Source organism: Ptychodera flava, chromosome 21 (genome assembly GCF_041260155.1).
Source record: "Ptychodera flava strain L36383 chromosome 21, AS_Pfla_20210202, whole genome shotgun sequence".
NCBI lineage: Eukaryota > Metazoa > Hemichordata > Enteropneusta > Ptychoderidae > Ptychodera > Ptychodera flava.
In genome coordinates, this window is record NC_091948.1 from 18,641,740 (window position 1) to 18,654,928 (window position 13,189).

The window sequence follows — 13,189 nt, forward strand, 5'->3', positions numbered from 1 at the left end:
TTTAACACTAGCTTTTAACCCACTTCACCATATTCCTATAACCCTTATAATATTACATGCTCATCTTAAAAACAAGTGATGAGACTCAGTTGATATCTTGATAATTATGCTTGTTCCAAAAATTGGCGAAACTAAAATATCGATGTTATCTGTTTCCAATGTAGTCATTTATCATTTCTGTAGAAGGCAAATTTCAATCACAGTCTCCAAAACAACATTATGTTCTTGAAATCGATGAAGTACTTGTATGTACATTAAAAACCTATTCATTCATTTGTGCTTTTTCGTTTGAAATCCAAGTTCCAGGTTTTGCTATCTCAAAGACTGTGTAAATCATTCGGTTCCCCTCGGTCTACTTTGTAAGCCAGATACTTTTCACTGAGCAGCAGTAGTTAAATTATCGGTTTCGGTCCTGTGAACGCGTTTGGCCTTAGACATTTTACTGGAAACGCATCTCAGAGAAGAATATATATCTTTAAAATGCTTCATATCAGATTGGTCCGTGGCTAATAACGGCCAAATAAAATTCTACTATCTTCTAAAATCGACGAGTTTGGATTCTGAATGGAAAGTTAGTGTCAGTTATTTTGTTTAGCCAACAGTTCTGTTTTATACAGCACTGTGTTATGCACTTAGTCTATCGTCACGTATTTTTGCGGTTTGTATTTTCATTTTATTTCCTCATAAGCAGAAAAAGGTTGACGCGGTGGGTCTGAATTGACGTGCACGAGAATGAGAAACAAACTTTTTATTTTATTTTTTATTTTTTTGCCTAATACTGCGTTTTCATGGACGTGTTTTCGTTCTTCAGATATTTCCAACGTGGCAGGGTTAAATTACCAATAAAATAATCGCTAACATTTCTTAGAGTGGGGATGCTGAAGAATGTTGCTAATTTTTGAAAGTTGAAGAAGTTGTGGAATGGAGAGAGAGAGAGAGAGAGAGAGAGAGAGAGAGAGAGAGAGAGAGAGAGAGAGAGAGAGAGAGAGTTAACAAAGTAAGCCTTCGTCAGAAAATCAGGCAAAGTTGTCTGTCTGTCTGTCTGACCACGAGCGAAGGTTAAATCCAGCGGATTTGATTAGAGAGTTTACGTCAGTGTAGTATTTCGTAGCTTCCGTAGTATTCCGTAGTATTGTTGACACCCGAGATGACATTATCTCATATTATGACATATGGCTGTGAGATATGGGGACATGAAATTAATGACAAATGTAACTTTCTCCATGATGTTAGTATATCTTATTATAGTCTCTAAACATGCACCGTCTGATGGTGTTGTTGGAGAGCTGGGTAGATATCCAATTCACTTTATGGTGATAAAGCACATGCTCAAATACTGGCATAGATTGGTTTTATCAGATGACATCTTACTGAGATCTGCTTATACATCCAGGTTGAATTCAGATTGGTCTAATTATATACAAAGCATTTTGAACTCTTACAGTGGGAGTGATATATGGTCTTGTGTTTGCAATATCAATTCCACAGTTAATAATGTATATGATAGTTTATGTGAAATGTATGAACAAACATGGCTGAGAAACATTCATAATGATACAAGGAAGTGTGGAATGCAGAGGAATAAGCTCCGAACTTACAGACTATTTAAGACAAATTTGAATTTGAAAGTTACTTGCTAGATATAAGATCTTTTACCTGTAGGAGGTGGCTGACAAAACTAAGAATTTCGGATCACAACCTACAAATAGAACTGGGTAGAAGGTCAATTCCAAAAGTTCCTGGAAATGAAAGATTCTGCAAGTGTTGTGAGTCTTTAGTTGAGGATGAATTTCACTTTGTAATAGAATGTCCAAAATACAGAGCTTATCGAGATAGTCTATTTTCATCCACTAGTTTGTATAATCCTAGCTTTCTTGATTTGAATGATAGAGAAAAGTTCATGTATATCTTTACTCACGAAAACAAACTACCTCTTGCCAAATTTATTTCTTGTACGTTAGTTCCTCCCCCAGCAGCAGCTTCATCCAGTGTTTGCTGAGTTTTGTAATTTTTGCCTTACCGCACTCCTTGAGTGTGTTGTTGAGCAATAAAGTAAAGTAAAGTATTATCAACGTAGATATCAGCGGCGATTGGAATGTTATTGTTTGACTCCAAATGTGTTTTGACAACTGCGTTCAATATGAAGGGTGAGCAGACCGCGCTGAAAACGGTTTTAAAACGCTAAACCTCTAACGGGCTCTCGGGGTCGCTTGGGGCAGATAACCAGAGGAATTTTGTGAATTTCCGGTCATTTTCGTCAAGATGTACATTGAGAACTGCTTTCTCAATGTCACTGCTGAGCGCGATGTCATGCACTCGAAATCTGAGTAGAATTGATGAGAGATCGTTAAGAAGTGGCGGTCCAGTCTGTAAACAGTCATTTAGACTAGGTGAATCTGATCGTCTTCAGCTGCAATCATATACAACACGAATGGGTGTAGTCGTCGAGTCTTTCTTTACTGAGCGATGAGAAAGATAATGTCCGTTTGTTTTATCATCCTCGTCGACTTCCTCGATAAAGTCGTGAGACTGTTATTGTAATCCTCACTGAGGGTCCCGACAATAAGTATCCACCGAATTTAGAAAGGACGGCGGTCGGGCCTGGTCCCCGTACAATGTCATCTTCGATAAAGTCCCAGTAATAATCAGTTCCGATTAATAGCGATGTCTCGAATGATTCGGCGTCAGAGGGTGGGTGCGCTAATTTTAAAAACTTGATGCATGGTAAATTCAATACGAATGTGTAAACACAGGATATTGGAAGGAATTGAAGAAATGACAATCTGTCTTCATTGTCAAGGAATTAGCTGTCTTTGTATAACGTTTCTCAACAGGAGGAAATGGTCCTGACAGCTGGTCATATCTTTGCTGTACATCATCTTAAGAGTTGGTCTTTTTCATAAACTTCTCAAAAATAACATTAATGGCAAATTATACAGACTTATAAAACACATGTACACCAACACAAAAATACACATCAAAACAAATAATTTTATCTCGCCCAGCCTGAAAGTTGAAAAAGGAGTAAAACAGGGCTGTGTTCTAAGTCCTAGTCTGTTCAATTTATATGTCAATGACTTGAAAACAAATCTAGACAAAGTAAATACTCAACCACCAGTGTTGAATAATACTCCAGTTAACTCATTATTTTACGCTGATGACCTAGTCTAGCCACCACTTCTGCACGTAATCGAGTTGCCCCTTGAAATCCTGCACCATCCCTAGCACATGTTCTATATAGACAATTAAATAAGCATTGCATGATTAGTATTTTCACCGTCCCTCAACAGAGAGCCACTGTATTTTGCTAAAATAGACTAAACTCTTGACTATTAACCCATTGGTAAATTCAATAATACTACTTCCAGTTCTCTTCAGACTTTTTAACTTTGTTACATATTGAAAAGTACAAAATTCAGTAAGCATGCACTGAACTTTGTTGGTTTTAGAATGTCTTTTGTCACTTTGCTTCTCAGAACATTGGCCAAAGCCATTTAGTGAACCTTTAACGACGTCTTGTCACTAGTATGGTTTGAAACAAATTTATCTTTTTAGATCATACCCATGTATTATATATTTCTGCATCAAGAGAAATTGTCGAGTTCTGTCTGTTTTTATTTAATATACAAAACAGAAACTCTGCAGTGGCATTCTGACTATTTCTTGAAGTTGTTTGTGCTTGGTGTTTGTTACATAATCATCTTCCCGCCTTATATGCTATCTCATTGAGACTGGATGCCTGCTTTGATGAAGACAATATGACCGATTTAATTACATCCCTGCTGTGTTAGCCAATAAAATCGGCTGAACAATGACATAACCAACAGAGTGTTGCAGGAAGGTCGATTTTCAGTGAATACACTACACACATTTTGCTCCAATTGGAAACGATGTAATTTACAGAAAACCCAAGCAATTAATTTTAGCAAATCTCCTTTGATAGATAAACACTTATTCGACTATGGTAGTACATGCATCAAATCTGTTAAGAGCTATACATACCTAGGACTGACAATTAAATCAAATGGTAGTTTTAGTAGCCTAGATTCTATTCGTCCGCTTGCGTCGGAGGTACGGAGGCAAGCGGACGAATAGAATCTAGGCTATAGTTTTAGTGACATAATTACAAATTTGGCTGATAAAGCAGCAAAATCTTTGTATAGTTTAAAAAGGGTTTTATTGCACAACAAAAAGATAAAATTTTCCCTACATCTATTCAATGTTTTCATTAAACCTGTTTTACTGTATGGCTCAGAGATTTGGGGACAAGATTTCATGGATTACAAGACGTGGGATCGGTCAGCAATTAAAAAAAAAAACTCACCTCAAATTTTGTAAGAACATTTTACAGTGTAATAGACAAGCTTGTAATGCCGCTGTGAGGGGTGAACTAGGACAATTCCCACTTCTACTGGAGATCAAACTTAATATTGTTAAATACTGGCTTCATATCGTACAACTGCCACATTGTTATCTTGCTAAGAAGCTTTTCTGGAGCAAATGGTAAACAACAACAATAATAGATCGTGGTTTAACTGTTTAAGTGCTTTAATTAAAGACAATGGAATGGACTTTCTCCTTTATAAAGCTCCATCACTTAAGCACCACAAAGTTATAGCTGGATTAATGAAAACAAATTTAACAAACAATTATGAAGTCTTTTGGAAAAATTTAATCACTGATGAAAATAGTAAACTAAGAATGAATGCCAAAATAAAACGTTTAGATTAGAACCCTACTTAACACAGTTGCAAGGTGAGAAAAGAAAATTACTCACCAAACTTCGCATTAGCAATCATGATCTAGCAATTGAAAAAGGGAGACACACTGTTCCAAAACCCCAATTACTAAAAGATACTGCAATCAGTGTAACGCCAACAGTATTGAAGATGAAACACACTTTTTATTAGTCTGTGTCAGAAATACAAAGTCCAAAGAAAGAACTTTTTCAGTAAAATCAATTTCCCAAATGACAATACTGAAAATCAGCTTATTTCTCTACTAACAAATCAAGAGTAATGTTTTAATAACCAACTTGCAGATTATATTTTTACTTTATATAAACAAAGAAATACCTAGTTATATTTATTATTGGCTAATATCATTATACTGTAATACTTTATCTTTATATAAGAAAATTTGAACTTATTTTTGTATCACACTTTTATTGCCACAAATGTGATGTAAATCCTATATTAACAAGCAAGCAATAAAAATATTATTATTATAATTACCTTCAGATGTAGCAACAACAACGACGGTATTAACCACAGCATACTAAGTGCCCTTGATATACAACACCTAAAATAATGCCTTATTCGAAGGAGGGGCGTAATCACCTACCCCTTACAAATCAATGTTTTTTTAAAGTATGGAGTCATAAATTCTTATCGTATCAGGCTGTTTTGTCAGAACAGGGCACAATTCTTCTATAAGTTTCGCCTCTATTTGACTTCGTTGATATGGTAAACTTAATGAAATTATGTTCCTCTTGCATGAAACCTACACCGTATCATGAGTATATTAAATAATATGGTATAAATCTTATCAACCTATCGATGTTATTACTTAATCCGATAAGTATCTGCTTGAAACAAGAAATCTGGTTTCAATCCAGTGTAAACCCCCCCTGCATAATTCTGAACTAGTTCCGTCCCTTTCGCTATCCGATGCAGAGAAAAAAATAGAAACCGTGGCTTCTCTTCGAATATTACCTTCACTAATTGACAGTTGCACTTAAAACTATGATTCAACAGAGCACCAATATTCTGGTGTTTGTTGATAATACTTCCGTCCGGCAATTTATTACCATCTAAACACATTGTTCTGTTCGACTGTTTAAATGTGTACCATGTGGGATACATTTTCTTTCTTTCATACTCCTTTTCTCGTTGATCCATGACCTCTTCAGTCACAATCTGACCCAGGTATTCAGTTACTATCTCTCCGGGTTCGATGTCTCGGTTTGCGAACACGCCGTATCCGACATTGCGATTAATGTAAATAACTTCGAATGGCTTATCTCTGAGTTTCACATTTTGCTTCAAATACTCAGCGGCTACACGCTCGACTACAGTTCTATTGTCATCAACTTTAAAAATGTTCTTCTGAACTCTGATCGTACCCTTTGGTACACAGCAAATCACTTTATATCCGCGAAGTCCGGACTTTGTTATAGCTTGCCAACCACGTCGACGAGAGAGCGAACTGAAGTTTTTGTAGAAAATCCTGTAATTTGTGCGAATGTGTTCAATCTGAGGATCAGCTGAATAGCTTATCATCCACTTTTGGTATCTTTCATAAATAATTCGTGTTGGTGTGACTACACTGTCATGAGATGTGATGAACTTATTGACAAATGCTTCTATAAATGGTGCAAATGTTTTGTTATCCTTAGGATGAACGTTGGTTTCCCGTAATTGACGATTCCTCATGGCCCTACTTTAAATGGAGTTTTCTTCTTCAGTCTGTCAAATGTGAGAGGGAGAGAAATATTTACTTACACATGAAGAGGGTTGATTATATTTCTTTATATAGCACGAATACAAGTGCTGAATACAGCGGTGATGACAGAGCATTTCTATTTTTGATAGGAAAATTCTGTCAGGATGTTGCAGAAATCTCAGAACACTTTCAGTGCACAAGGTTACAGATTAGCGTAAAGCTATTATATAGACTGATTTAATTAAATTGCCTCTAATATCGTATTCAAGATCAAATTACAGGAATGAAGGTTACAAATCTTTATGAGGTTGATTCCCATCTACGTGTACAGTGTAGGAATACCGACGAAAAAAGTAAATAAAAGTATTTACCTGTGTTCCTTGGGCAACAAGTGTTTGCTGTACAATCGAATTGTACAATCTCTGGAATTTCCCGCCAATTCACATGGATGTCAATTATAACAGTCATGTCAAGAATGTCTAGTTCTCTATAGATCTGTTAAGATTGGTTTCCTTCTGAAACACGTGACAGTTTCTATCCAATAAATTTGAGGACCCACTCGCTGTAGACTTGTAGCTTGGGGGAACTCGAAGCGAATGAACAACAAGTGTCTTCCGTAACAAGGACACAAGATACTGTGGAGGCTGAATTCACGTGTTCGAGAAGCAAAGGATAAGCATTGATTTTGTTCAAGTTGTATCTCTTGTGTCATCCCAAGATGGACGACGAAATCGGCAACTCTAGTAAGTTCAAGAGACTGTATATTCAATCTTTTGAGAGAGAGAGAGAGAGAGAGAGAGAGAGAGAGAGAGAGAGAGAGAGAGAGATTCCCTTCTTTCATCCATTTATCCAAACACCGCCAGATTCAACGAAAACCAATAAAATGTGCGACTCAAAGCATTTCTTATGATATTTATGCGATGTTTTTAAGTCAGATTTGTAAAAATAGTCTACATTCAACATCAACCCCACAAACCAAACTTCCAAGCTAAGATCACCGAAGCCGCAAATATGTAGGTATTTTATCCAAAACTCCGTCAGGTCTTGTTTAACTGCTTAAAATAAGTTCATTCACGTTGTGCTACCAACGGTATAAGTTCGTAATAAACTAGCTTGTTGTGAAAGCATTATATGTTTGTCATCTAACCACTTTTATTGACCTTATAATATTTTTTCATCACCATATAATTGTTAAAGCGGATTATGAATCTCTTAACCTAAATTATACCAGTATTTTGAAAACTGTTGTACAGTGAGTTGTGAGGCTGAACCCGGTTAGTTGCGGAATGCAACTATTTTTTTAAGTCCTTTTCTCATTGAATTTTTGCCAGGTTTAAATAGTGTTGTATTGTCATTTTTTTTCATGACCTATGAGAAATAAACTACTGGAATTCATGAACACAAAAATGATTTTTATGAATACAAAAATAGTTTTCATGAACATAAACATGGAATTCATGAACGCAAAATGTTTTTTATGAACATAAAAATAGTTTTCACGAATTTTGCAACACTTGGCTTGCCATATATGTATGTATTAGTATGTATATTCGTATGTATGTATGTATGTATGTATGTATGTATGAGCAGAAAAAAGGTTGACGCAGCGGGTCTGAACTGACGCGCGAGAGGATGAGAAAAAAACTGTTTATTTTTCTTGGCCTAATAAATAATCAGGCTTCTGAAATCAAAATGGCTTTGCGCAGGTGTTCAAAAACAAATTAAAATTTTCGAATGTCAAGTCTGATCACTGTGCTCTATTGAACGCGAAGTCACACTACGTTGCGTTCTCGCTACGGATAACCTCTCTAGTAGGGGCCTAATTTCCGAAGCATCAACATGTGTGAATCCCGGGGTGTGAATATAAATAGCTGTTGCTCTGCCCATTTTTCTTTAAATTACCCTTTACCACTCGTGTGACTGAAGTGTTAGACTGCGCCTACTCGATCGCCATTTCTGTAACTTGATAACGAAGTACACCCGGGCCTCGTCTGCCGGTCATTAACCCCAAACTCCTTTGGAGTACTAAACGAGTTGATCGTCCCCTGGATTTCGGAGTGAATTACAGGCCTACATTCTGGCTTCCATCCGTATGGTGGCTTGTTTTTTTACCTTCGATTTTCTTCTAATTGTTACCAGCATCTTTTTTTATTCGATTCCCACATTTGCCTCTGATACGGTTGTACAGTTATACTTAATCACGAATAAGTGGCAATTTACTGCGTTACTGGTTAACGTTTCAAATTTTCCATCTTCGTTTGACACTGCGCAATGGTCTTCTTTTGGGGGACAGAAAGGACGAAAGTATAATCGTACATTTAAGGCCAACAGAGAAAGCATGACATAATTTTTTCAATCATGTTTTCAGGTCGTCCACAAAAGGCCAAATTAAGAAATGAGATGTTTGTTGTCATCGGCATTAGACGAAAGTAATGAGGTGACACGCTTTTCCTTTATTTTCAATCACTTTCGGTGTGAGATTGTTACCGGGGATAGTTAATGTGCTTTTCCATTGATTGAAAAATGCTTTGCCTCTGAATATCTAAGGTCATGAATCAAAATGTTTAGTAGATGTATGATTTTCTTCGACTCGACCACCATACTGAGAAAACATGGTGCTTTTTGGTGGTGTTTTCTCTAGGTATGCACAAAAGGGGTAATATGTTGCTCAGTTAACCAAAAGTAATAAAGGGTGATGTGCATTTTTCTTAATTCTGAGAATCATGAATCATGTAACAAGGAAGGGAGTGACATACAGTAACAATACCTCAGTTACAATGACCATAGGTCGATCAGTTCCAGTGTAAATATGCTGGAACTGTTCTTTACAATTTTAGAAATTTACTTTTATAAAATTTCTACAAAATTGATTGCTGATTAAATCCAGTCCAAGTTTTCTTATTTCTTTATTTTTACTGATTTTGATCATAATTCCAAAATGTCAACACTCATTCAACTGTTTTTTTATCCATCTGTCACTAGCTAGATTTGTTAAAGAAAATATCTGGTCCTCTGAGGGAAAAAATTGCATCCAGGATATCCAAAGCTCTTGCTGGAAAGCAAGATATATATTGAAATTTATAATTTTTTTTTAGTTTCCTCTCAACCGATCAGAAACAGACAGAGAGTAGCTATATCTAATAATATTCATAACTTAACGCTGTTGACAAATAACCATGTTTTGTCCCTTTGTAATCGTTTAATTTAGACTTCATCTTACTGCAAGGCTGAACAATGTTTCATGTGGCGTTGAAATTTTTGAATTCGTTTTCAAGTCTTAAAGTATTTCGCTCAAAGTTATGCGTCTTACATTGATTTAGAATACTCTGTTAAAGTGAATGCCCTCGTGAGCTGTGAAAATATCCCCTTTTAAACAAGCCTTTCCAATATGAGCAAGTGTTGGGTTGTTGGTCTGAATGACCAGTGGTGTCACTGTTGGGGAAAATGGGTATCCATGCGTGTTCCTAAAATCACGGGGAAGGAGTGTTTTTTATTCCCTATCACAGGTCCGTGAAATTGATAAAAAGGGGTACTTTTCCAAAAACCTGGCCTGGAAAGGTTTGAAGTATCCAAGGAAATACCTCTCAGACACTCAAACTTCGCTAAAAGTTTTCTATGCTTTGATCTGGTTTAAAACTGTGATTCGAAATCTAATGAATTTTGTGAGCTTGACCATCCTGTTCCAAAGTTAACAGATTCTTTCAGACACTGGTGTGTTAATATAAGTGAAAACAATATCATAATTCAGCATTAACCCAACTCTAATATTTCGTTTCCCCCTCCTGGATTTCGTAAGTAAGGGGGTATGTTTGGTCGTATTTTCTCCCATATAACCCAAAATACGGGGGTCTCTTTCGTTGAAAAATCCCAGATAAGGGGTATCTTGAAATTTTGTGGAACGAGCATGGATGCCCAAGCCCTCTGAGAGTGCACCACCGGGCCGGTCGATCGCCTATGTCATACACAACTCACCGAGTAGTGGTCCGCACAAAAGGACGCTCAACCCGGATGAAATACAAACAGTTGTTTTAGTGATATCAATGTTTCATAATTATGATTTATTTTTTAAATAATTACAAATATAATATCATATTTTAGGCTATTAATTCTAGTCCGCCTGTGAATTAAACAGTCCCGGTTATTTCCAAAATTGGCGACGCTATACCATGATGTTTTTTCCTAATCAGCGGCCAGCGCGCCCATCAGTGGAAATTACAATTAATCTCGCCGTATTCTATCATGATGTCAAACTGTTGTGTGACCAATCTGTCAACACACATTTTTAAAATTGCGTAACATTTTTAGTATGGCTCAGACAACCAAATCCAATATATTGCTGTGATCCTCGGATTCTAGCCTGTAGTCCTGCCAAATATAAATCGTGCATCTACACAGATCGTTCCGAAAACCCCATTTGTATTGGAGATGGCAGCGATCAAAATTCTACAGTATTCTGTCATGATGTCGAATAGTTGTGTGGCCACTCTGCCCACTCTGTCAACAAATTTTCAAAATTGCATACCATTTTAAGTCTGGGTCCGACAACCACAACATAGGTATCATTTTAAAGCTCTGACATCGCTCTTACTTCTTGCAAAACGCCATACGCGTACCTAAACAACTAACCTAACCTTGAAAGGAGTATTTTTAATAGAGATGACGAACATCTACAAAATGATTCTTGTACTTGAGAGAAAGCGAAAAATGGGGATAGAAATGAATCGTACAGATTTCGAATATTTTTTTCACTCATCGGACTCATTGTTGCCCAATTATCTTCTGCTGAACACGTGGATTATGTTGAAAGTCGATATTTGTCGAAATTCACAAGACAGAATCTGTCGATCTCCCTATGCTCGTAATTTGTGACCTACCGTGACCTATATTTTATTAATGACGTTATCTGGTCGATGATTGGCTTAAAGACGGAATACGTTATCATAATGAGTCGCCAGTTTTGGAAATGATCCGGACTCTTGAAATGAAATACAATTTCGCCAACTACTTTGACAGCGCTGTTGGGATTTACACGAGCAATGAAACTTGGTACAAAAGTGAAAACAAATTGACAACACGATACACTCCAAATAGTCGACTTATATTAAAGCAAACTTGTAACTTGCTTGTCTTTGGATATTGCCATGGTTTTGGCATTTTCCACTTGATGAGGCGGTGCCTGGCTGAAAAGGGGCAATGCTTCCTTGAACACCAATATCTGTATAGTCATACGTATGGAAGATGACCCTAAGTTTTCGGTGGATGCCCTTTTCTTCATCCAGGAAGTACAGTTTAAACAAATATATCGATCACCTCACGTCAGCCTCGCGTAAAAATTTTACGGCCGATTGGTCAATTTAATTTTTTTTTCAAATATCTTGGGCAGTGTTGTAGTCCGCTTATATTTTATCTATTTTGCTAATGAATGTTTCTTTTTTGTTAAAAAGTAATTCACGTACCATATTCAACATTTTATCACACCTTCTCCTAGGATTCAAATGATTCATTCCACCCAGTCTTACAGGATTCAATGACACAGTGGCCCTGCCCTGACGATGGCAGCGCCAGCTATATTAGGTGATTAGCCAATCAGTGATTGAAATGTAATCTGTTATGATAATATGAACACCATGCTGTGACCGTGTGATGTGCGGCTCATGGCCCCTAAAACGCTGGGTCTTTCAAAGCGATGAGGTTTCTTCCGTGACGAGATTTTTCAACTGGCAAAGTATGCTGACGAGGAAGGACAAACGTTTTTCATAGAGCAAACAGCTAGTTCGGAATGTGTTTTATTCACGTCTACGTTGCAGTTTCATATACTCTCAGACTGGACGGTCTATCGGTCACACGTACTACATACGACAGAATCGTCATATTGCCCGTACCATTCTGACGACCGTTGATCTGGCCTACGCATCGCTTGCACTCAAAGTGTTCTCTTTGCCATTTCTTTTGCGAAGTGATGTTCGCTTGCTGAGCTGTGAACACACACGGATCTGTTTCTGCAACTTGATGTTGACGATAGCCTCGCCACGCATGTTAGTGGGACCAACAGAAAGTTCCTAATCAGCTCGGTGCCCGAGTGTACGAATGCGGGAGAAAGCGGAATAATTCAACCGAACAAGCATCGATTGGTGTTTCAAATTTCAAATTTTCGGTACCGATAGCATCGATCAACCCTTTCGACGAAGATTTGAACAGCCCTTGTTTACTTTGATCGCACGATGGAACAACCAGTCGCGTTCTTAGACGTACCTGCTCAGTTCGACAGTCAACTTTTCACTTTTTTGCAGTCCATAGATGCTGATGTTCTAGACGGAGGAAATAACCAAGACTTTGATACACTAAGAGTATTTTTTTTTGAGTATGACTCATTTTTTTACACACTGTGCTGCTTAAAAGCCAGTGGCATTAATTGCAATGCCGTTTTGATAATTCGTAACAACATTGAACTTTTGTAGAACAAGTCATATCGAGAACATGTCTCCATAGGCAGCTTGCTCATGGTCATCAATTGAATATCAAACACATGCCTCCCCATATTTCTTATCAAACGCAAAATCTTTCGCCACAAAGGTGGAGTCCATATTGGCACTTGTATGTATCTGCGTAACATGCCTCCATAACGATTTATTCAGAGCTAAATCTTGTGAACTCACGTGTGCTGTTACCAAGAACAGATCCATGGCTACCAATGATCAACAAGCGATTTTTGTATACGATTAATTCGCCCGTTGACGCTATTTTG

The 13,189-nt window shown here is 37.2% G+C and overlaps 1 long non-coding RNA gene across 1 annotated transcript; it reads right to left on the bottom strand.

Moving 5' to 3' along the window:
• Positions 1-4,530: 4,530 nt before the first annotated feature.
• On the bottom strand, positions 4,531-8,826 carry LOC139121611 (uncharacterized). Its single transcript, XR_011549328.1, has 2 exons — positions 6,816-8,826; positions 4,531-6,467 (listed from the first exon to the last, which is right to left on the bottom strand). It is a non-coding gene; the product is annotated as an uncharacterized lncRNA (long non-coding RNA).
• Between the last annotated feature and the right edge of the window lie 4,363 nt (positions 8,827-13,189).